This window comes from Carcharodon carcharias, chromosome 6, assembly GCF_017639515.1.
Source record: "Carcharodon carcharias isolate sCarCar2 chromosome 6, sCarCar2.pri, whole genome shotgun sequence".
Taxonomy (NCBI): domain Eukaryota; kingdom Metazoa; phylum Chordata; class Chondrichthyes; order Lamniformes; family Lamnidae; genus Carcharodon; species Carcharodon carcharias.
In genome coordinates this window covers 10922735-10949116 of record NC_054472.1, presented here as the reverse complement: position 1 = coordinate 10949116, position 26382 = coordinate 10922735, and the positions used below count along the sequence as shown (strand labels likewise).

General features: G+C 44.7%; 1 protein-coding gene across 5 annotated transcripts in view; it reads left to right on the top strand.

The window, feature by feature from the left end:
* LOC121279053 (myelin basic protein-like) overlaps positions 1 to 26382 on the top strand; it is a 207759-nt gene that overhangs the window by 92672 nt on the left and 88705 nt on the right. The gene's annotated exons all lie outside the window — the stretch shown is intronic.

The window sequence follows — 26382 nt, the reverse complement described above, 5'->3', positions numbered from 1 at the left end:
GACATGATTCATGGACCTGCCCGTCCAACCTTAAGGAACCCAGGCGGGCTTCTGAAAAAACATGAAACCTCATCTACGGGCGGGATGAGGTTTCATGAGGGTATTAAAATATTTATAAAGTACCTACATAAAATAAATTGACATGTCCCAGCTCACGTGACAGTGGCACATGAGCGGACATGTCAGTAATTTTTTTCCCCTTCTTTATTGGAACTTTCAAACCAGAGCCTAACCAGCACTTTGCCTCAGGGAGATCTGAGCGCTATTTTGCGTGCATGCGTGAAAGAGCACACTCCAGGCTCAGGGAATCCCCTCCCCCCGGCTTGCACAGGGAGCGCATAGCGCTTCCTGGCGGACGTCACGCTGGGTGGGCGTTAATTGGCCCGCCCACGCAAAATGGCAGTGCGGCGCCAATCAGGAACCTGCCTCCTCCCCCCCAACGGGTGGGGGGGGGGGTGGTGGGGGGAGAAATGTTGCCCTTGGGAATGTTTCCTGCACCTGCCATATTGGAAAATGCATTGGCACTGCAAACACCTTTGTAACTTTGCACATTTTGAAAAGAATCAATCACCTTGCTTGGAAAAAGCGGGTGAGAGTAACTTTCGAGTGGGGGGGAGGGTGAAGGAATGTGTCATTTGGTGCTTAATGTGACCTTTCCCCCAGTTTACACCTACAATGCGGAAATATTGAAGCAACATCACAGTCTGAATCCTCAACATCCTTCCACTGATGATGAGCAGCCAGCTGATTGGCATTTGCCAGAAGGGCAGATTAATCTCGAGTGTGAGATTTTCACCAATTCTTTGTGTAGTTGCATGTAGAGAAATGATGATTGGACTGAAGTGCTGTAACATCAGGGGTATTAAAAGCTAGACAACTTTTGATGTGGATTTCATGATTACTGAAGATAAATCTTCGAGCTCAATACTTGTTTCATTTTCACATTATGGTAATGGACTTAACAGTGCAGGAGTGAACTGTTTCCAGCTGTCTGCGTTCTCTTCCTTGTCAAAACCACCCAGGCAGCAGCAGTGCAGGAACCATTGTGGCCCTCGGGGTATTTGATAATCTCATTCTGCGCTTAAAATTATTATTAGTATTGTTCCCAAACTAATATTTATCCATCTTTTGGATGAGATGTTTGTCCATCTTTTGGATGAGATGTTAAACCTGTCTGCACTCTCGGGTGAATGTAAAAAATCCCAGAGCACTATTTCAAAGAAGGGCAGGGGCACTCTCCCCAGTGTCCAGGCCAATATTTACCCCTCAATCAATATCGTGACAACAGATTCTCTGGTCCTTGTTATATTGCTGTTTGTGGAAACCTGCTGTCCACAAAATTGGCTGCCACGTTTCCTGCATTCCAACAATAACTACACTTCAAAGGTACTTCACTGACTGTAAAGCACCTTGGCATGTCCTGAAGGGTGCTATGTAAATATAAGTCTGTTCCTTGGAACTAATCAAAAAAGCTTGAACTCTTCCTGCTGGCCATCTGTTTCAAAGTGTGGGTCAGAGAGCAACATTCTTCTAATCCCCATAGGTCTCAATTCCTCATCCCTTTATTTTTTCTGTCCTTCCGTGCCCCATCTTACCCCTGCAACTTCATCCATGCCTTGTACACGTTCCCACCCCCTTCAGTCCTCTAACTCCGGCCTCCTTTATCATTCCCCCCAACTTTCTTTGTCCCAACATTGTTGGCTGCCTCAGCGACACTCCCTGGATTTCCCTCCCTGAGCTTCGAGCCTCTCTGCCTTTCCCTCCTGCTTTAGGAATCATCTTTAAAATCCATAGCTTTGACCAGATCCTGCTCGCCGATCCCAGCTTTCTCCTTGTGGCTTGGGGGCCATTGTTACAACTTGTGTTTAAAAGCAAGCTGAGATGCCTTTATGTTAAAGCAAGTGCAAAATAAAATGAAAGACGATGACCTTTGTCCCACTGTCCCTTAGTTCTGTGCTCGGCCCAAGTACAAAAGTTCAATTATGCCTGTCTTGTTGATACCTCCTGTCATGTCTCTTATCATCCCCATCTTCCACACTCCTCCTCTGTTTGTTTGAAAAAAAAAACAACATAATTTTACAAGCTCTCAAAAGGATCAGAATATTTTTGAAGATGGGGACAACAAGGGCTGGAATTTTCCAGCCCCTCACACCGGCAGGACTTTCCAGTCCCCCGACATGAACGGACATTTCAATGGCTCACTGGTCCCACGGTTGGGGGGGGTGGGGGGGGTCTGGAAAATTCCTGCCGAGATTGCCAGTGATCAGTGCAAGAAAGGAATGACCTGACTTGGTTGCAGTAGTTTTATGTTACCGAACCAGAAAGCGAGACGAATAATCCAGGGCACGCGAATCAAATCCTATCATTTGTCAATCTGAATTAAAATCTGGAATTGAAAAGGCAATGCTGTTAAAGGGTGGAGATGAGGTTGTCAACTTGTTGTAAAAATTCCAACTGGTTTCTCGACGCCCTTTCATAGCCTTTCGTGACTCTAGCCCTACACCAAAGTGTTGATATTTAATTGTCCTCTGATGTGACCAAGCAAGTCACTCATGTGCAGCACATCGTGCTGCAGGTTAATAGGGGCAGCCAATACATGCCATTTGTACCCACATGCCAAGAGTAAATATCCTTTTTAAAAATTAATACCATTTTAACAGCATTACACAACCAAACCCTTTCCTTTCCCTTTTTTATTTTGATAACCGTTGTTTTATTTTGTAAACACGTCTTATTTCCCACTTCAAAATGCGTAACTAAAATATATTTTGTTGCTCCATTATTTGAATACTTATCATCTTTTTGGATAATGGTCACCCGGCCCATGTAGTTCATTAGTATATTCTCTTCGTAACTTCTTTTATAAATTCCTTCAGGGGTCGTGGGTGTCGCTGGCTCGACCAGTATTTATTGTCCACCCCTAATCGTCCTTGAGAAGGCGGTGGCTGGCTAGGCCATTTGAAGTGTGTTTAAGAGTCAACCGCATTGCTGTGGGTCTGGAGTCACACGTAGGCCAGACCGTGTAAGGCTGGCAGATTTCCTTCCCTAAAGGTCATTCATGAACCAGATGGGTTTGAAATGGAAGTTTCATGGTCACCATTACTGATGTTTGTACTTTTTATTCCAGATTTATTTAATTAATTGAATTTAAATTCCTCCGCTTTCATGGAAGGAAGGATTTGAATTTGTGTCTCTGAATCATTATTCGAGGCCTCCTCCTTACTAGTTCAGAAACATAATCACCTATGGTGCTGCACCTCCACAAATTTAATAGGATGTGAATTCCGGAATTTGTTCCACTACCTGTACATGAACGCCAATGTCCTTTCTGAAAATTTAATGTTTAAAATTCCACTCCGTATTTTAAAATGGCCTTCCCAGAGGTTATCCAACCTTGGAGATGACGATGAGGATGCTTACCATAATGAGGGATGTGGAGAGGCTGGAGAAGCTGGCATTGTTCTCCTTTGAGCAGAGAAGGATGTGGTTCAAAATTAAGGTTTTGTTGGAGTAAATGAGGAGAAATTGATTCCACTGGCAGGAGGAGGGTCAGCAACCTGAGGAGGTAGATAGAAGATAGTTGGCAAAAAGGTCAGGGAGGAGATGAAGAGAATTTTTTTTTAATGCAGTGAGCTACGAACTGGAAGGCACAGCCTGAAAGGATGGCGGAAGCATATTGAACAAGAGCTTTAAGAAGGGAATACGATAAAGACTTGAAAAGGAGAAAAAGAACATTCCCGGTTATAGGAAAAGAACAGAGGAGGGAGACTCCCCTGTTGGATAATTCCCTCAAAGAGACAGCACAGGCATAATAGGCCGAATGGACTCCTCCTTCATTCTCTACAGGGTTTTTATTGTAGTTTGTTCCTCGCTAATACATTTGCTTTAGGAATGCTAACTGAATTGTCAAGCCCAGAACTTGAGTATTTTTTTTTTTAAAAAGAGACAAGTTCTCAAAGCTCTTCATCTTGGATTCATCAAGAAAGCAGGCAAGAAAGTACCAACTGTAACAGGGCAACAACAATTTATACTGCATGCAAAGAGAGTGCCGATTTGTTGGCAAGTGGACTCTGATTGGTGGAGGCCTTGCCATGGAGAATGCAGCATGGAACAGTTAACTGCCGAGCTTTGTTCAAATTCAACCTGGGCGGTCAACTCTGGTCAAGGCATTGCCCTGGGGAATGAACCAGGGATTGACTGTTCCCTAAGATTTTGTTTAGTTGAAAAAGGTGCAAAATATGGACATGTTCCTTCTGTCTGCGGAGGATGGGGCCCTGTGTGTGAATATATGCAATATAAATTGTTGTTTCCCTGTAACTGTTGGTAATTTCTTGCAAGTTATCCTGATGGTACAAATTGAAAAGCTTTAATAGCATGACTCTTTTTTCAGCAATTCAGAATCGTAAAGGTTTCGATTTTTAGCCTCTCCCCTTAACAGTGAGATTTCTTGACATAAACCCCTTGTGTCTTTTCTCCATTCAAAATCAAGCTGTTTGTTCCAATGACTACAAATTGAATTACAGGGAAAAGCACCGAGAGTCTAGAATTCATATGAATTTGAAAACTGAATTAATAGCTGGGGTTTTGGTTCCTCGTCACAGTAGTACCATCCTTTAATCAACAACAATAACTTGCATTTATATAGCACCTTTGATGTAGTCAAATATCCCAAGGATGTTTTTCAGACAAAACTTGACACTTGAGCCATATAAGGGGATAAGCGCTCTCTCCCTCGTTTATTCTTCCTCGTTCTTGCTTTCTTTCTCTCTCTCTCTCTCTCACTACTTTCTCTTTCTCACTTGTTCTCACACTCTCTCGCTCTTGCTCGCTGTCACACGCATCCTCTCACGCTCTCCATATATATTGTATATGTAGTTATTGGCTAGATACTTGCATGTTGCCCATTTTCAGCATCACAGCTTGGTAAAGCATACATAGTGGCAGCATTAATCAATGTCGATGGTCTCTCAGTGCAAGATGTACTTGCTGCTTTTAAGAAAGGCTATTAGCAGACTGGAGGCTCCACAGACTCATTTATATTACTGCTTCAACTTGTCTTTTTTAATGTAGATTTTCAACCTGCATTTCAGAACACATTCAAACTACTCAAAGAAATATTGCACCTTCTTCCAATAGCTTGCAGACACCACAGTCACTCTAACTGCAGCAAGTTTATTTTTGAGGCAGTGTGACCTTGAGTAGTTCTATCCAATTCCCCCGAAAATTATACACAACAGCCCATAATCTTCTTTTATTTCCCACTGCTCAAAAAATAGCCATAGTTGACTCACACACGATTTTCCTGATTGACGCTTTGGAGCCAGCCCAAGTACTTCAAACATCTTTAGAAGGTGACCTCACACTCTGTAAAGAAAGGTGACTAATCACATTTTGTTTGTCGAAGGTTCACTGCTTTACAGTTTATGCCCTTCATTCAATGTGCTGGCCTGGCAACCAACCACCAAGCTGATGCACTCGGCTCAGCCCATTCACTTCCAATGAAGTGGGAATACAGCAACAGTAACATGTGCTGTGTTTAGAGTTGAACTTTATGATATGTTGTCACTTATAAATAATATTGTAAAATAATATTAAAAATAATAGTAGAATAGTGACCCCAAAAAGGAAATAGTCTCTCTCTCTCTCCTCCCCCCACCCCAACCATGAATCACAGTTGACTCCTTCATGTAGTTACCGGGGTTTTTTTTTCTTAATTGCCCCATTGTATACTTGCAGGAATGAGCTACTAAAGTGGGGCCTTTTGTCTGAGTATTCCTTCAACCAAGGTGATTCTGTGCTTGTTTCTGGTAAAGCCCATATCCAATAATGTGTTCATGTCAAAAACAGAATTACCTGGAAAAACTCAGCAGGTCTGGCAGCATCGGCGGAGAAGAAGAGTTGATGTTTCGAGTCCTCATGACTCTGTTCTGTTGAAGGGTCATGAGGACTCGAAACGTCAACTCCTTTCTTCTCCGCCGATGCTGCCAGACCTGCTGAGTTTTTCCAGGTAATTCTGTTTTTGTTTTGGATTTCCAGCATCCGCAGTTTTTTGTTTTTATATCAGTGTGTTCATGTCATTGTCCAGTGGTAAGAATTCAAATAGTTTCTGTATCATGTATCTCAGTTACAGCTCTCTCATTATCCATACCTTAAAACAGAGAGGTGGCTATCAATCAGATCTGTAAATAACGCTGGGGATATTGAGTGTTGAATGGGGAGTATTGAGGGGATTGAGAACTGAGTGTTCTGCTGCCATTGTTTAATCATGTCCCTCGAACAGGCGAAGCCCATTCAGCTCCTCCAACCTGTTCCGGCTTTTAATTAGACCACGGCTGCTTTGCATCTTGACACCTTAGTTCATGTCCCCCTTAATACCCGTGCCTAACAAATATCTATAATTTCAATTGTGAAATTTTCAATGACCACTTCCCTGCCCCCACTTCCCCACATAAAGAAGCCTCAACAGCTCTTTGAGGGAGAGAGTTCCAGGTTTCCAGGGCGTGGCCCTGTATTTGCTTTTGTGAGTGCTTCCTGTCATCGCCCCCGAATGGCCTGGCTCGAATCTTAAGGTTATGTCACCTTGTCCTGGACTCCCCATCAGAGGAAATAGGCTCTCGCTCGTGCTCACACTCTTTCGCACCCCCTCCAATTACTTTAAACATCTCGATCAGAACACTCCATCTTCTACAGCTAAGGGAATATAAGTCTAGTCTATGTAAGCTGTCCTTGTAATTTAACCCTCTCATACCCAGTATAATTCTGGTGAATCTGTGCAGCACCAAGGCCAGGCTATCCTTCCTGAGGTGTGGTTCCCTGAACTGAACACAGTCACACCAGAGCTTTATACAACTGTAGCTTTTATTACAGTTGTTTAGCTTTTGCATCCTTCAGAAGATGTGTAACACACCTGTTTGCCAAATTTTCAGTTGGAGTGTCTGGGGATGAGAGTTTGAGGAGACGGAGCTCACATTAATTTAGCATTCTCTTTATAGCCACCTCCGAGAGGTAGGAGACAGGGATGGCTGTGGAATGCCACATCTCCTAGGGTTTGGTTCACGAGACAGGGAGAAGCAAATCAGAGCAACATGGAGTCGTTATGACACGGGGTGGGGATGGGGGTGCCTTTGGCCCATTGAGCCCATGTTGGCTCTGTATAGAGCAATCCAGTCAGTCCCATTTCTCTGCTCTATCCCCATAGCCCCTGCAAGTTTGGCTCCTTCAATTGGCCATCCAATGTCCTTTTGAAATCATTGATCATTTCCCCTTCCACCACCCTGGTGAGCAGCAGGTTCCGGATCATTACTGGTCACTGTGCCCTTCCTCACATACTCCCTAAAGAGAGTGCTAGAGAGTTCTGGAGTAATTGAGGCCATTTTCTCCCAATAAATAAATGAACTATCCTGAACCCTGCTGTGTGTGCTGACTAGTTAATATCTGACTCTGCTTCTATTTGCACGCCTGTGTATGGTTTGATTTTGAGAAACAGCAGAAATCTCCAGTAATGTCTGACTGAAGCCCTCTCACTTTTGGAGGTAAGTGCTCTCACTCACACTTAGCAAGATTGCAAGAGGTATTTTATTTTTCAGAAACTTTTTCAGAAGCAATTGGTTTCGGCTTCTTCCTTTCACCTTCTCCCCACTGAACCTTGTTGTGAAGTGTTCATGTGACATGAGAGGGCCATGCCCAGCTGTGAATCTCAGCTCCCTCAAGGTGCACGCTTTGAATCCTGTTGAAGCAAAATGTACAAGCTCTGGAGGAAAATTTATCTTTATTTTCAGGGACCAAATCCATTTGTGGCCATAAATAATCAAAATGATTGCCTTTCCCTTTGCTTGTCTATATACCCCACCCTCGCTCTTTCGCTTTCTCCCACAATGTAAGTGAGATTGCCTCTCTGCTGTCTGGGTGTCTTTATGTCTGCATGGCCCTGTATGTATGTATGTATGTGTGTATATATATACACACACACACTGTATAGACACACATCTGTTTGTGTGTGTGTGTGTGTTTGTGTGTGTGTGTGTCTATCTGCTGCCTGTGCCCATCTGTGTCTCTATGTCTCTCTCCCCCATCTCTGCTTCTCTATCTCTCTGCCCCTGTCTACCCTCAGTGTGTGTGTCTCTCTCTCTTTCCCCATGTCTACCTTCTCTCTCTCTGTCTCTCTTTCTCTCTCTCTCTGTTTCTCTCTCTCTCTTTCTGTCTACCCTGTCTATCTGTCTACCCTGTCTGTCTGTCTCTCTCTCTCTCTCCGTCTACACTGTCTCTCTTCTTGTCTACACCCTCTCTCTTTCTCTGTCTGTCTGTCTCTCTGTCTGTCTGTCTGTCTCTCTCTCTCGCGCTCTCTCTCTCTCCTCCTGTCTACGTTCTTTCTCTCTGTCCCTCTCACTCTGTCTCACTCTCTCTCTCTCTCTCTCTCTCTCCCCCGTGGTTGTGGGTTGGATTTTATATGCCCCCGCCGTGTATGTGTTCGGCGAGGGGACAGCATGCAAAATAGGGCAGGTGCCAAGCACACCACCTTCCCACCCACCACCGAGCTCACCCCCACAATGGGGGTGGGGGGCAGTGTTGAGGGTGCCGATCATGCACTTTATAGCTTTCTGGATTTAACGTTTTGAGTTCAACAACTTCAGACCACGAGCTCTCTCCTCCATGTTTATTTTTTTCCATCCCACCCCCACTCCCCTCCACCCTGAATGCCTGTCTGTACCTTGTTCTTATGCATTGCTTTCAGATGGCGCTGGCACCACTTCTGCTATTAACACATTCTGCTACCTGACCTTTATGCCACTCTTAACACCTGCTTTAGTCCTTATCAATATCATTACCACTTCCTTTGCCTTGTGTCTACAACATCCTTATTATTTTATCTCTCCTGACCTCCAACCTATCCCTGACCTTCTATCTCGCTTCATCTGCTCCACCTCCCACCCACTTGCTAACAGCATAAAAACATCACATTTCTACCTATCTTCAGTTCTGAAGAAGTCATACGGACTCGAAACGTTGACTGTTTCTTTCTCCGCAGATGCTGCCAGACCTGCTGCTGAGTTTTTGCAGCACTTTCTGTTTCCACTGCAAATCCTTATCTCTTTTTTTTTAATTCTCCTGTCAGCCTTCAGCTAGAGAGCTGGTTTAAGTGCAAGCCTTCCACAATTCGTTGTAAAAATAGCAAGTTGCTTCTGATGCAAGTTATTTCTCCACAAGCTATCTTTATATACTTAACTCTTTTTTTTGCTTCATATAGTTTTCCAAATCTGTAGCTGAGTGCCACTGTCATTTCTTTTAACAAAAGGATTAGGTAGTCGAAGATTATTTATATACTCATCATGGTTCCAGCTCGTGCAGGCAGAATGTTCCCTTTCCTCAAGTCTCGGGACTCCTGAGTGTAAGAAGCCTTACCAACATCCGAAATAGGAGCAGGAGCAGGCCACTCGGCCCCTCCAGCCTGCCCTGCCACTCAATCAGAGCGTGGCTAATCTGTTTTGTGTTTTAAGTTCCACATTCCCATCCACCACCCCCCCCGCCCCCCGCAACAAGAATCTATCTATCTCTGCCTTAAAATTATCCCGTGACCCCCACCTCCATCATCTCCCGAGGCAGAGAGTTCCAAAGTCGACGGCTGGCTTGGGTGATATGGTCTGAATTTTCCAGCCGATTGAAAGTTCAGTTGCCCTCGCAGCAGCGCTCGCTCCTATCTTTTATTTTTAACCTCTCCTCCGTTCTCTCGGTCTCTCCTCGAAGTCGAGGCCGGCGGGAAAACAGGCAGCGCAGTGACATTTGAGAGTGCAGTTTACTGCGCACGTTTACCTTTTTAAAGCACTGCGCAGCTGTGAACGCAACCAGAACACTGACATTATCAATGAATGGACTGGCCACTCAGAGTTCCTGTATGAATTCTGAGCATTATTTGCTTGAAGTGTAGTTTGAAAATCTCCCGGCTTGCTTTTAATAGCCACCAGGATGTTGATGATGAATCCAGTAGTCTCCCAGCCATTCCGTGAGGGTTGACAATCCTACCAGTGAATAGTATTTTACTCTGTATATATGCTCCAGATCATTTCTTTGGATTGGAATGAATGCAGGCTGTGTTGAAGATCCAATAATCAGTGCAATCAGACGGGTCAGATACTCTGGTGTTGCAGTTCACTCAGGAAGTCTGAGTTGCTGTGCCAACATGCATGTGCATGTTGTAGTCTGGAGCTATGGATGGTGATGGTAGAGGCTCCAACTTTCTTTCCATCACACAGCTGACCAGGAATCTATCCTGCTCTTATCTTCTGCCAATGGCACGTGTTGGAAGGATTTGCAGGCTGATGATCAACCTGTTTATCCATGTCATGTACACGCCTACTAATGGCATCAAGCCCTGGGGTGGGACTCAGAGTCACAGAATTGTTATGGCACTGAATGAGGCCATTCGGCCCATCATGTCTGCATTAACTCTCCGAATAAGAATTCATTTAGTGCCATTCTCCCACCTTCTCCCTGTAGCCCTGCACATTCTTCCCTTTTCAGATAACGACCTTGCGAATGCTTCACTTGAGCCTTTCTCCACCACACTCTCAGGCAGCGCATTTCAGGCCTTAACTAGTCGCTGCATGAAAATGCTTTTTCCCGTATCGCTTTTGCATCTCCTACCAATTATTCTAAACCCTTGCCCTCTCGTTCTCGATCCTTTCACGAGTGGGGACAGTTTCTCCCTATCTACTCTGTCCAGGCCCCTCACGATTTAGAACACCTCTGTCAGATCTCCTCTCAGCTGCCTTTTCTCCAAGGAAAACAGCCCTAACTTTCCTTCATAACTGAAGTTGCTGATCGCTGGAATCATTCTCCTGACTCTTTTCACTCTTTCCAATGTCTTCACATCCTTCCTAAAGTGGGGCATCCAGAACTGGACGCAATACTCCAGATTATGTCGAACTAGTGTCTTGCACTAGTTCGACATAACCTCCGCACTCTTGTACTCTATGCCCCTATTAATAAAGCCTAGAATACTGTATGCTTTATTAACTGCTCTCTCAACCTGTTGTGCACATAAACATTCAGTTCCTTGTGCTCTTGCTTTAGCATTGTACCCTTTATTTTATATTGTCTCTCCATGTTCTTCCTACTGAAATGAATCACTTCACATTTCTCCGCATTGGACCTCATACCACCTGACTCGACTCTGATTCAAACCCACGCTTCTGCCTCGGAAGTAGGAAGCTACTATCTGTGTCACAAGCCCTCCCATCAGATACACAGAAAGGACATTTAAAGAAATACACTCCAACATCAGGCCTTTATCACACTTTAGGAAGGATGACAAAGCCTTTCAGAAGGTACAGAGGACATCTATTAGATTGGTACTAGGGATGAGGCGCTTCAGTTATGTGGAGAGGCTGGAGAAGCTGGGACTGTTCTCCTTAGAACAACGAAAGTTAAGAGGAGATTTAATAGGCACATTCAAAACTTATGAAGGATTTTGGTCGAGGAAATGAGGAGAAACTGTTTCCAGTGACTTATGGGGCGGTAACCAGAGGACACAGGTTTAAGATAAATTGAAGGAACCAGAGGGAGATGAGGAGAATTTTGTATGCAGTATATTGTTATCAGCTGGAGTGCATTGCCTGAGAGGATGGTGGAAGCATTTTCAATAGAAACTTTCAAAGGGGAATTTGCAGATTTCTAACTTCCAATTATATCCAAGCTATGGGAAAAGAGCAGAAGTGGATGAGGAGAGTTATGGTTCTTTCAAAGAGCCAGCACAGGCATGATGAGCTGAATGACCTTCTTCTGAAGTGTACCTGCCATTCTGTGATTTTGTTTTTAACTGTCTCTCTATATAATCTGTCTTGAGTTTTAAAAAAATCTACTCCTTGTGCAGTGGCTGGCCTCTTGATCAAGATGAGCAATAGATGAACTACATGAAATAAACTTTTTTGGAGATGTCAGCTCTGGCTCAGCTGGTAGCAAACCCGCCACACTCCAGTGCAGTACTGAGGGAGTGCTGCATTGTTGGAAGTGCCGTCTTTCGAATAAGATGCTAAACCAAGGCTCCATCGGCCTGCTCGGGTGGATGTAAAAGATTCCATGGCACTGTTTTGAAGAAGGGCAGGGGAGTTACCCTTAGGGTCCTGACCGGCCAGTATTTATCCCCCAATCAACATCACACAAAAAAAATAGGCTACCTGGCTGTGATCACATTGCCATTTGTGAAAGCTTGCTGTGTGCAAATTGACTGCCATGTTGCCTATGTTACAACAATGACTACACTTCAAAAAAGCATTTCAGCTGGCTGTAAGCTGCTTAACTGCTTTGAGATGTCCAGTGGTCGTGAAAAGTGCAATATGAATGCAAGTCTTTCCATTTCCTTTTCTTTCATTATTTGAGGGCACTTCCCCTCCAGTGCAAGTTCCACACCGTCAGAGCTTTGCCTCCAACTTCCTCTTCACTCGTTAAACTGGACCAAACGCTGCTACAGATAAGCAGTCTTCACCTAGACCCCTACCAGTTCCCTTTTCATGCCCATCTTCCAGGGATGTGTTCCAGCTGTTCAATGGGAAGAAGCCTCTGGAATTCCTCTCCTCTAAATTGGAAACTGAGTGAGGGAATCAAATCTATCTCCATCCACCCTGTGACGGTGTGTGGTTAACTGATGGGTATCACTGTACTGCCTCTTCCAAGATCCTCAAACTCTGAACCCTACACCCCAATACAGCAGAATGAATTAAAATGAAGGGAATGAATTTACCCTTAGGATGGCTGTTCGGAATTGCAATCTTGAAATCCAATTTATCCCTCAGTGAGCATTCATTTGAAGTACTGGGTTAAAACTAGAAATGTTTTTGAAAATAATTCCATACAGATATTTAAAAAAAACATAGTTTATCTGTTAAGTATTCCACATGCAAGAGACTATTTGACGCGGATCCAACATGCTTAATATCAGATTAAGTGACTGATGAACGTTTTCTAAAGCTTGCAGAGAAATATAGACGATATATCAGGCTGAATAGCAAAACAGACTGGTCAACAGAGGGAGCTCCTATTTAATACTGACTGTGTAAGCTCGGGAGTAGTGGTCCATTAGAGGATAGAGCTCATAGTGGTTATATTCAGTGTTTCTTCATAGAACCATTGCAAAGCCACATACAAAATCACCTGAAGTCTCCAGCCACTCTACCTGTTGACCTTAACTTTTTCATAAGAAAGTAACATAGGAAATAGGAGAATAGGAAATAGGCCATTTGGCCCTTCATGCCTTCTTTCACCACTCAGTAAGATCATAGCTGATCTTCTCTCTCAATAGCACCTTCCCACACTCTCCCATCTTCCATGGTTCCCCTGGTATCCAACTATCTATCAATTCCTGTCTTGAATGTACTCGATGAATGAGCATCCACAACCCTCTGGGGTAGAGAATTCCAGAAGTTCACAACCTTTTGAGTGAAGAAATTTCTCCTCATCTCAATCTTAAATGGCTGACCTCTTGTCTTCAGGCTGTGACCCTAGTTCTAGAATGTCACTCAATTCCATGATCAGTATTCATGCCCCAGGTTGACACCCCACTTCCTTGATAACACAGTAAGAGGAAATGCAGTTGGATGATTAAAAAGCTGCCCCAGTATTAGTGCATCCAATAGGCTGGTTCTAAGATGGGGTTGACCTATCACTGAGAGGTAGCAGTATTACCATGGAGTGGGTTTGAGATACCTTTGAATTTGATTGATTGAAAAATAGGGAGCTTTTAGGTCAAGATTACACAGAATTACATAGAAGCTATTGCACAGAAACAGGCCATTCAGCCCAACTGGTCTATGTTGGTGTTTATGCTCCACATGAGCCTCCTCGCACATACCTCCAGTCCTACAACTCTCTGAGATATCTGCATTCCTGTAACTCTGGCCTCTTGAGTGTGCCTGATTTTTATCGCTCCAACATTAGTGACCATGCCTTCAGTTGCCTGGGCCAAAGCTCTGGAATTCCCTCCTGACTAAACGTGCTTTCCTCCTTTAAGACGCTCCTTAAAACTATCAATTACGGGTGGACTAATAGGCCAGGCTACCTTTGCATTTTTTACGAAACCCCACCCACAGACGAGGTGAGGTTTCCAACGGCAAATATAAAACCAGTTTAAAAAAAAAAGTCAACATCATTTCGAACATGTCTCACTTCATGTGACTGAGTCACATGTTTATTTCATCTTCAAAACCTTTATTGGTCAGTGTCCAATTCTTCAGCTCCCTGAGGTAGCTCTGCATCCTCAGGGATCTGTCAGCGCGCGCTCCCCTGTGCATGCGCAGACTTCCGTGCTCTCCCTGCTCCTGCTCCCACCCACCCCCACCCCAGCAGCGCTGAATGTTTCAGCGCACCTTTCATGCTAGCTGGCTGTTCATTGACCAGCCAGCGAGAATTCATGGTCAGGGCTGCTCCCAGGACCACCCACCACGCCCACCTGATGAGGGGAAAATCCTGCCCTAGGGGTATCAAAAATCACTGAGGGCTACTACCTAGGAGAGCAAGGGCAGTGGGCACATGGGAACACCACCATCTGGAAGTTCCCCTCCAAGTCACTCATCACCTTGACTTGGAAATATATCGGCCGTTCCTTCACTGTCACTGAGTCAAAATCCTGGAACTCCCTCCCTAACAGCACTGTGGGTGTACCTACACCACGTGGACTGCAGCGGTTCAAGAAGGCAGCTCACCACCACCTTCTCAAGGGCAATTAGGGATGGCCAATAAATGCTGGCCTAGCCAGCAACAACCACATCCCAAGAATGAATAAAATGAATTGCTTTTGTTCCTGTCTACTGGCTTTAGATGTTCTGGGCACTTGAACTCTCACATGTACAATTCCTAGTTTCTCAACATTTAGAAAATACTCAAGAGTTATCTTTCTGGTGTCCAATGTGGATGACCTCACGCTTCCCCACAATGACCCTCCCCCCCATCAGTGACAATTCTGCCCACTCCTGTAATCAGTCCACATCGTTTTTAACTTGCAGCTCCGAGACGCACAATGCACTGTCCCTCCTAACTCTGCACACTGATTTACAACTCTATTCCTTCATCCAGGTTGCTAATAAATGTGGTAAAAAAAAATTGAGACCACAGAACAAGATCGTTGGGGAAACTCCACTAACTGCAATTAATTTGTGCTGGTGTGTCCCAGATAACTTGTCCCTCTCAGGAGGTTAACGCTTTATGAACTGAATCTAGCTCCACAAAGTAAATTCATCCAAAATCCTTTTGCAGGCAAAACAGAAAAATCCTCCGACCATTGAATCGTGTCTCGTCCTTTTCAATTTTCGTAAGGGCTCAGAGGTTCTTCATTGCCCAGTCTGCCCTCTCCTCCTGAAATTTCTGATAGAATTGTGTCTTCCCAAATAGGGAGGGGCGGGGGGGCGGGGGGGGGGCATAAAATCCTGGCCATGAGGGTGAAAGAAATAGAAGGATACCCTGATTGGGTTTGGGTTAGATGGAGGTATGTGTGAGGAGGCTCATGTGGAGCATAAACACCAGCATAGACTGGTTGGGCCGAATGGCCTGTTTCTGTGCAGTCGCTTCTATGTAATCCTGTGTCATCTTCACCTAAAAACTCCCTTTTTTTTCCATTGATCAAATTAATTAATTGCTTAAGGGCCTTAATAGGCCTTGTAATTGTTGGGAGTGCTGCCGACTCCTGCACGCGCCCGCCGACCGATAGATTGCGAGAGTGCGCGATGTCGTTGGAACGCTCGCCGGATGTCATCATCCGATTTTACACCCGATTGGGTCGGACGCGCCCGACAAACATAAAATCCTGCCCCTAGACTTGGATAGTCTAATGTGCTCCTGGCTGGCTCCTCACCGCCCCCCCCCACCCCCCACCCCCCCCACCACGTTCTACGTTTCATAAACTTGGGCTGATCTCAAACTCTACTGCCCTCGAGTTCTAAATCGAACCAAATACCATTTACCATCACCCCCTGTGCTCACTGGTCAATACCGACTGCTGGTCAAACAACATCTTGACTTTAAGATTCTCATCCTTGTTTTCAAACTGCTCCATGGCTTGGCTCCTCCCTATCTCTGTGATCTCCTCCAGTCCTACAACCCTCCGAGATACCTGCGCTCCCCTAACTTCTGGCCTATTGAGTGTGCTTGATTTTAATTGCCCCAACAGTAGTGGCCATGCCTTCAGTTGCCTGGGCCAAAGCTCTGGGCCTGAATTTTACCTTTGGCATGAGGGCCCGTGCCCGACATGCCTGAAACCTATTATGACGCGCGATTATGGCTTCGGGCGTGCATCCCGACATCATCACGCACTTGCTCGATATCTCGTTTGGCGGGCGCGCGCACCAGAGTCAGCTGCGCTGTTTCACCGATAAGTGAAAGGCCTTTAAGGACCTAATCAACTTGAAATTTACGCTGCCCGTCCAACCTTATGGTTCGTGGGCAGGAGAAAAGGGCCAAGCAGCCTTCACATTTTTTAGGAAACCTCATCCACCTCATCCTAAAGCAACTAAACATTCAATAAAAACATGCTTTTGAAATTAGAAACATGTCCCATCTCACGTGACACAATTACATGAGGGGACATGTTTCATTGAATTTTATTGTATTTATTAATTTTTTTCAAAAATCGCTTCAATCTCCCTGAGCTCCGTGCCTCGGGGAGATTGAAGTGCTCTTTAGCGCGCAGGCGTGAATTGCTCTCCCTCCCTCCTCCCCTAGCGTTCAACGCTACTGCTCGTGATCCACGTAGGGCAGTCCTTAACTGGCCCGCCCACAAGAAATGTCGGTGTGGAGATGACCGTGGGCGGTGGTCGGCACCTGGACCCCTCCCGCCAAGCCCACTCCATGTGGGAAAAATTCCGGCCCTGGAATTCCCTCCTGACACCTCTCATCTTCTCTAACTAGCTTTCCTCCTTCTAAGACGCTCCTTAAAACCTATCGCTTTGACCAAGACTTTGGTCATCTGACCTATTGTCTCCTTTTGCAGTTCAGTGTCTGATTTTGTTCTATTATGCCTCTGTGATACGCCCTGGAGCTTTTGTTATGTTAAAGGCGATATATAAATTCAGGTTGGTTTTTCTAGAGGTAGCGTGTTTGGAAGGTGGAGATGTACTGAATGCTCTGATCACACACACAGGAAGTCTTGTTGAAGTCCCTGGATGACTGCATCATGTAGCTAGATGTCGGGCAGTAAAGGTACTTTTCCGATTGTAGGGCGTGCTGCCGTATCCATTCATAGAAGTGAGACTGAACCCCCAGAGACTAGCTCTAACAGAGGAGTTTGAGAATGTGAATGGAACTGGCCTGAGAGAAAATTTAAAAGCATGTTGTAGCTGAGAGTCACCTGGGGAACTGCACCCCAAAGGTGGGATAAGCTCGGATTACTGTATTTAATATTTGAAAGCTGGGCAGTGGGGTGGGTGAGCAGGGAGGGGGCTTTCCTGCAACATAATTTACATCGGGACAGTTTGTTCGGTCAAAGTAAAATGCTGCAGACTCTGGAAACCTGAAAGAGAAACAGAAAATGCTGGAAATACTCAGCGGGTCTGGCAGTATGTGTGGAGAGAGAAACAGAGCTAGTGTTTGAGGCTGGTGACTGTAATCAGAGCTTGTTGTAGTTGGAGATGTTAACAATATTTTTTTTTGGTATAAATGTGCAATTCCAAATTCCTGCATCTGGAATGCACTCAAAATTCCCTATCCCAGACAAAATTCCCTATCCCAGACAAAATTTCCTATCCCAGACAAAATTTCCTATCCCAGACAAAATTCCCTATCCCAGACAGAATCAAAACATGTATTCCAGGTAGCCTGCATCTTTTTAAAACAAATCTTCTCGCACTTGTTTTTTTGTAGCAGCCTGAGACCTTTCTCTGGATGTGTAATCACATCTCTCCCTTTTTTTTTTAAACATGCACAACGTTTTGCAGCTACCCACTCATGGCGAGTATAAATCTTACTTCATCAGGAGCCCAGCACAAAAGCTATCGTGTTGTAGGGATGAAGGGCGAGTTGCTCCCAAGGCAGCAGCTAACTCTAGCTGGTACTAAGTGTAACCCACTGCTGTGTGAGCAGCTTTTGTCATCAGGGCATTGGCCCCTCAATGGAAGATATTGTATAGAAGAATCGTCTATCACTCGAGCTGTCTTCTTCCCTCTGACACCATTGTCCTGCTTTTGTGGTTTAGTCACATTTAGGCTACTTGCGTACCAGCTTAGGAAGAGGGCAGATCTGCTGAGAGTTAAGCCATTGTCCCAGATCCTGAGACTCGAGCACATAATCTAGGCTGACAAACCCAGTGCCAGGACTGAAGGTGTTGCTGCACTGTGGGAGGGGCTATCCTTTTCGGATGAGAAGTTATGCAGGGGTCCTATCTGCCCCCTCGGGTGGGTATAAAAGACCCTATGGTCACAACAGCATTTTGTAGATGAGCAGGGGAGTTCTCCCTGGTGTCCTGGCCAAAGCTTATCCCTCAATAAACTTCACTAAAGCAGATTCTCTGGTCACTGCTGTTTGCCAGAGCTTGCTATGTACAAATTGGCTGCATTGTGCATTGGTTCCTACGTTACAACAGTGGGAATACTTCAAAAGTACCAAATTGATTGAAAAGCACTTTGAGATGTTCTGAGGTTGTGAAAGGCACCACATAAAAACATGTCTTTCTTAGAAAATAATTGCTTTTGTGTAATCTAAAACTACCTTTGTATAAATTGGCATGTTACCCAGGGCTTTATACAGTAGTTTGGAAGCGGAATAACATTGTGTGAATTGAACAATATTTCTGGCTCTGAATTGTGAATTATTCTAATGGTGACTGAAAAATAATATTAAATAATTAATTCTGAAGAGCTGCCCTATTGATTTTGGCAAGGTTGCTAAGTGATCCTTGTATTCTGCCCAAAGACTCTATGGAATTGTTACAGCCAGGAACTGAAGCCTTTGTGCCCTTTCCCTGACTGTCCATAATCAGTCTGATTTTGGAAAGGGTGTGTTTATCAACCCCTGGGTGTGTGGTCAATTTTTAAATAATCAGCGGCAAGCTTTTGTGGTTTTAAATAAAGAGCAGTGTTTAGTCACATATTCACCCCAAAAGTCTAAATGCTACAGGCGGGATTTTCCAGCCCTGCCCACCGCAGGACCGGAAATTCCTGTCCGTAGTAAACGGACCTTTCGCTGATCATCAAATTTTCTGTCCTGCCCGCGATGATTTCCGCTACAGGCGGGGCCAGAAAATCCTGGCCTATGTCACATGCACGCGCACATACACACACACACACACACACACACACTTCAAGACAATTGTTCACTCTTCTAGGTTGTAAAGAAGAGAATAGGTCATAGTTCACATGTTTGGCTCATCATAAGAAAACCAGTTGTTATGGGCCCATTGTATTAGGCAGCTCACTCCAAAAGGGTAGCCTAGGTGGTTTCAATAGCTGGAGTCATTTATCAATGTTGTTGCAGAATTCACTTGAAAAGATGGCTTCTTCAGCAGATCATGAAGTAAGTTACTTGTGGTTTTCTTACCAAGAGGTTAGGTTTCTGTTCTGGAGGATTCTGAAAAGGAATGGCTGGGAATCTTTTAAGGTGTAGCAGCCTCCAGTTTGGTAAAAGGCTTGGACGCTACTGCCTTTTTCTGTAGCTGCAGTTTCTTGCTGTGTTATTTGCAGACTGATCAGTTTCTCCCTGGTGCTTGGTACAATAGATTTGTTACCTGCACTCAGTTTCAGTCACATGTCGATACTAATATTGTCTGCCCAGAATGCTTTAAAATTAGAAGCCATTGCTTCATTGATATACAATGGAGAATGGATGGTGGGGGCGGTGGGGGAGGCAATGGTTGGTTCACACCCACTTATGATAAACTGGCTTCTGCAGCTTTCTTTGTTTAAGCTTTGGCCTTGGAGAGGTGAAGTCTATTGATATTGAATTTTTGTAGACCAGAGAAGATAGAAGGTGTAAAACCCACAGATGGATTCCATCTGGGTATGTCCATTCAAGGCTGGAGGCCCCCACCCATGGTTATTCAATCAGGAACATTCTGGAGCCTTTGGGCAGAAATTTGCAAAAGTCACCTGACCATCAGCAGCCATCTTAGCAGTCTTGTTCCTGTCCATTCTTAAATAAAAGACCGTTCCAGAAAATTATGTGCTGAATGCAGTATATGTTTAAAGTTATGAACAGGAAATGCCATCGCTGGGCAGGACAGGAGTCTAATGGTTTAAGTTTCTTCAGATTGGGATTGAGGACCCATCCAATAATTTTCTATTTATTATGGAATAATTCAGTTTTGTATCTTTTCTTCTTATTTTTCCTGCCATCTCCACCTTGGAATGAAAACGCTATGTTTGATTATTTTGTCTCTGTGCCTCACTGCTGCAACATAGAGGTATTGCTGACCTCTACCCACCAGGGAGAAGGTGGCATAGTGGTAATGCCACTGACAAGTAATCCAGAGGTTTAGGTGAATGCGAGGAGGACGTGGGTTCAAGCCCTGTGATTTGGACTGCCGACGTTGTGGCTTTTTCCAAGATTAAATCATTATCCACCATAAGGAGACGTTCCCTAATTCATGGAATTGAAATCTTTTCAAATAATTGATCACAAATTAATTCTTTGGGTTATTGTCCCAGATTTACATGTAGAAGCCAATTGACACCATTGCCACAAATTGCTTAATGGGCTCACCATTTCCCTGGCACCTCTGGTGGAATGTATATTGTTCTATCATCACACTTTTCTTTGACCTGATGTATTTTTCAAGCTGTAACAAATGTGGACATTTCTTCCTTGAGCTGCTGGAATATACACCGGTCGCCTTCTCTGAGTGTCACCTTCTTGCAGATCGTTGTTATGTCCAGACTGTCCATCCCCGTGGTGACCATGACTATGAAACTATCATCGATTGTCATAAAAACGCATCTGGTTCACTAATGTCCTTTAGGGAAGGAAATCTGCCATCCTTACCTGGTCTAGCCTACATGTGACTCCAGACCCACAGCAATATGGTTGACTCTTAAATGCCGTCTTGAAATGGCCTAGCAAGCTGCTCAGTTCAAAGGTAATTGGGGATGGGCCTTGCCAGCGGCGCCCACATCCCATGAAAGAATTCCAAAAAATGCATAACTGAGCTCAAGAAGTCAATCGTGAGGCAATCTTAAGCTAATTAAAATTGAGGAGATCGGGTGCCAACACTGGCTTTACACTCCATTGAAGTCAGTGGAGAGAGTAATATTGGCTGGCATCCAAGACAAGCATTTCCCCCAGTTCTGTGGGTTTCTCGTTGAGTGGGTTAGTCTGAGATTGAGCCTGATGTGTGTGGGAATCGCAGGTGTGGAACTGTCTTGCCAGCTCCTTGTACAGGTTTACTGTTCCCAAAAGTGACGTAAGTAACTGAATATTCATCCAGATGCGCAACATAGTGCTTTTCATGGCTTAAGGATGGGCATAGTATTTACCTTGATACAGTGCCTGAGTGTGGGCAGCAGAGGAAAGACCCTGGTCAATCCCTACGGCACAAAAGCCAAATGCTGAGGATGCTGGAAATCTGTAATCAAAACAGAAAATGCTGGGAACAGTTCAGGCAGCATCTCTGGAGAGAGAAACATGAGTCAACGTTTCAAGTCCGTGACCTTCCATCAGAACAATCTCTGAATTGTTCTAAATTTAACTAACTTGGAAAAGTTAGATCCCAAATTTTGGATTTGGAAAATGAATTCAGATTTGCTAGGTGTGCATTTTGGCCTCTCTCCCAAGTCAAAGTAAGGGTCCATCTGCTTTCTATTAAATGTGATTCTTTATTTGTTATGTCCCATCGCATATCCAACCTGTGGTCAGATGTCGCTCATTGTTCCTCTGACTTTGGCCTTTTAGTACAGTTTCCCTCCTATTCCCATCGTCATTGGTGTCCCTGCCTTCAACTGCCTAGACCCTACACTCTTGAATCCCCACGCTAAACATCTCCGCTCCTTCGCTATCTTTTTAAAATTTCACTTTTTTGCCTAAGGCTTTGGTCCTGACTCCTAATAACCCCTGCTGAGCATCGCTTTTTCGATTATAGCTCTGGGAAGCACATAAAAAAGAACAGGGCATCTTTCTCAACCTCAGGATGTCCCAAGGCGCGTTATAGCCAATGACCTACTTCTGAAGCAGTCATTGTTTGTAATGCAGGAGACATGCTCAGCAAGATCTCACAAGCAGCAATGAGATAATAATCAGGTAATGTTCCTTGTGAGGTTGATTGATGGATTAATATTGACCAGGACACCAGGGAGAACTCCCCAGCTCTTCTTTGAACTAGGGTCATAGGATCTTTTACATCAACCAGAGAGGGCAGGCCTGCCCTCAGTTTAATGGCTCATCTGAAAGAAGGCATCTCCAACAGTGCAGCACTCCCTCAGTACTGGCGCTGGAGCGTCATCTTAGATTTTAGTTAAATTTAGATGAAAGACACTGTATAAATTCTGTTGGTGCTTAGGATGCTTCTGGGTGGGTTTTCTACTTCCAGTTTTATTCTTTTATTCCTCACATAAAGACTGTTTCATCTTGAAATTTGATTTGGCCGTTTTCAATTATTCTTCCAGTTTAACAAGATAAATGTTTTACATTTCTGTGTTCTTTTTAAAAATTAGCATTCAATAGAGCCTCTATGACTAACCCACGCCCTTGTGGGATGTTGTAGGAGACAGGCGTGGACCTGCAGTCCTCCCTGAGGTGAGATATTAATCTTTGTCTCCCTGTTATGCAGAGGTCAAAAGTGACAACGAGAGAGGGAGAAAGAGAGAGAGAGAGAGAAAAAAAAATGAATCAAAGAAATGACCTGGGTCATTCTTGTAGACCCCCAGGAATTGTGATTTTGAACCCTCTTGCCAGAAGCTTGGGAACTTGTTATCTGGATATCTTAGCCAAGTATACAGAGAAGCTTGAGCGAGAAGAGCAAGTTCCTCGCTCTCATAATGAAGCAGCTCTCTCGCATTGAGGATTGCATGCTATTGTTCACAGCCCCATCCCTCTGGATGCCTCATTACACCTTAATTGAGGGCAGGCGGGCAATTCTGCTTCAGCTCTCCAGTTGCTCAGAAATGTGCGGAAGCAGTCTGGGTTTTCATCTCACTGACAGCTGGGACTGGGGATTTAGTCTTGTAGCAAATTTGTGCGTCCTGAGATGATTCAAAACTCTGTAAAGGGGAAAGTGCATTTCACGACCACAGAACATCCCAAAGTGCTTCACAGCCAATCGAGTACTGCTGAAGTGTACTCACTGTCGTAGGGAAGGAAATGCAGTAATTTACACACAGTGTGCTCCCACAGACAGCATGAAAGAAGTGACTCGATGATCTCTTTTAGTGATGTTGGTCGAGGGCTAAGTATTGGCCAGAACACCAGAGACAGCAAACCTGCTCCCCTTAGAACGAGTGCACAGGATCTTGTGCATTCACCCGAGAGGGAAGATGGGGCTTCGGTTTAACACCTCATTCCAAAGGACAGCACCACCCCACCCTTCCCCCGCCCCCCAGCCCCAAACCTTCCATCCACCAACCCCTTCCAGTACTGCACTGGGAATGTCAGCCTGGATTATGTGCTGCAGTGGGGACCATAAGACAGAAGTAGGCCATTCAGCCCATCGAGTCTGCTCCACCATTCAACGAGATCTTGTGCTGATCTGATAATCCTCAACTCGACTTTCCTGCCTTTTGGTGGGACTTAAACCCATCGCCTTTTGGCTATAAGTACTTACCATTGAAGCAAGGTAAAATCTTCACTTGGAGCACTTCTGTTTGCATCTTTTTTCTCGGTAAACTATTTTGGCAATAACAAGCTTTAGAATGAAAGAGACCAGTCAGCCCGTTCATTCCACAGACCATGTATAGTTTGCTTTGTCAGGGTCACCACCCCATTGAGACCCATATGGAAAAGTCATGCAACGTGCACCACTAAAACTAACCAAGTGAAACTGCAGAAAGCTGTGTAAGCTCACTAAACTAATTCATCTTGAGTGAGTTGTTTCTCATACCATGACATTTCTATGATTACCATAGCAAAACCTCGGGACTGTGGTATTCAATAGAATGTTTGCTCATCTCCTTCTGTCATTATCCTGTGACCTTGTTTCCAACTCCTTTTGGTCCTTTTGCATCATAAAGCACAGCAGAAGGTTCTGGCAAAGTCACAGACACGGGTCAATGAGTTGCTAAAATTCCAGAGGTATTTGATGTAAGCAAAAAGGGTTGAGAGTGCCAGCAGCAACTGCTGATCAGAGGTTAGACGATCTTTAAAAGATCATTTGAGAGGACGGCCACAGCTGTCTTAAATACTGCGGACGCTGGAAATCTGAAATAAAAACAGAAAATGCTGGAAAAACTCAGCAGGTCTGGCAGCATCTGCGGAGAGAGAAACAGAGTTAATGAGTCATATGTTCGCGAAACGTTAACTCTTTCTCTCTCCACAGGCGCTGCCAGACCTGCTGAGTTTTTCCAGCGTTTCCTGTTTCTGTCACAGTTTTCTTAAATTTAGTTAGTGCCAGTGCAAGTAGAATTGGACATTAGTTATTCTCATCGCTGCAATACTTGTCCAGTATTCTGCATGTTGTTACTGTGAGTTTGTTTGTTTGTTTGTTTTTGTTAGAAGGCTTCCTTTTTTTAGAAAACACAGCGTGAAAGTGCAAATATAATCTCATGTGTTGGAATATTAGGATGAGCTGACTCCTTTTATCCTCGGCTTCCTCATTCTTCTCATCTTTGCTCTTGCCCTGGGCCTCCCCATCCAGAATGTGAAACATGCTACCCTAAGATGTGGCTAAAGTGAACGTTGTGGATGTATTTAAGGGGGAGCTAGATAAACGCATGAGAGAGAAAGGAATAGAAGAGTGTGCTGATAGGGTAGGAGGAAGAGGGTTGGGAGGAGGCTTGTGTGGAACATAAATGCTGACAGAATTGGGCAGGTAATTTGGTAATTCTATGTAATCCTTGGCAGAACAAGTTTATCAGTTTACTGTAAGTCAGTCTTCCGTCTGGTGAGGATTTCACCGTGGGCTACTTTAATATCAGACTTATGGTAATAAGTGGCCTCAAGTCACTACATGCCACTTAGTCTGCTTACTGCCACAAATTTCTCAAGTCCACAAGACCCAGCAAGTCTCAACTTCAGCGGCAGAAGGCAGAAGAGTCAGAAATGAAGACTTTGAAAATAAAACTTTGGCCAGCACCGCTCCAATTATCTCTCATCATCTCACACATTTGCTGTGGCAACTCGAGTATATTTGGAGACCCCTTTGACTGCTTCCCAACAGCTTGGCTGCCCCTGATGAAGGACGTAAAATGGGTTGAGCACTCTGGGAGAGGTTGGCAGCCTGAAAGGAAATTGCATGCGCCAGCATGTTCCCTGCCTCTCCTGAGGTCTAAGTGAGAGCCTTAGACCAGTGAGAAGTGCACAAGTAAATGTGTAGGCGTTAAAGCAGCATCATTCCTTAAGCAATCAGAATTCTTGCAAGTGCCAGGATTGTTCAACTGAATCAAAGACCAACAGCCAACAGCCGAGCGATCATTTAACCCCTGGTTTGAAAAGCTCATGGGTAGATATTGCACTTGTCAGGAAGGTATAATCATTTTCATAACGTCATTGGAATTAGTGGAGTAATGGTGGGGTCTGTGTCCACGTCTGTGTATGTGCGGGGAACTTAATTGAATCAAAGGCAGCTGGTCTGAAGGATTTGATGTATCAGAAGATAAGCCAAGTTTGAAATGTTAAGAAGGTAAATATGGGGGACGTTTTAGAATGTGAGGTGTGAAGGGAACATTTGCATTTTTAAATAAACCAGACTAGCTTGAGTTCAAAAAAGGGGGTGAAATGTTTCACCTAGCCAGGAGAAGTTAAGAAACAGTGGCCTGAATTTTCCTGTCGGTGATTTGGGGGCGGGGCCCTCTCGCCGAGAGGTAAATGACGCGGAATGATGTTGGGAGGAATCCCCGACATCATCCCGGTCCATTTAAACCTTCAGGAAGGCGGGTGGACAGCGAAATCAGCTGTCCGCCCGCCGACCTGTCAATGGCCAATTGAGGCCATGGACAGAGTAATTAAGATAATTAAATGCCCTGTCCATCCAACACCCCCCCCCGCCAAATCGGGGGGTCCCAGCATACCTGGGCTCCTTGGCATGGTGGGACTGCCTGTAGTCCTAGCAGTGGCCACTGCCTGCACCCCCCACCAACCTCCCCTGACTTTTTAGCTGGGGGCTGCAGGGATCAAAGTGCCACTTAAAATCCAGCCCAAAGGGTGGTGGAAATCTATCTCTCCAGAAACACAGTTGAGGTTGAGGGAGGGTTGATGGGTAAGGCTGCCTCTGGATTTTACTTCTCCACCACCACCCACCCCCTCTGATTGGAAGTGTTTCCTGACATCACC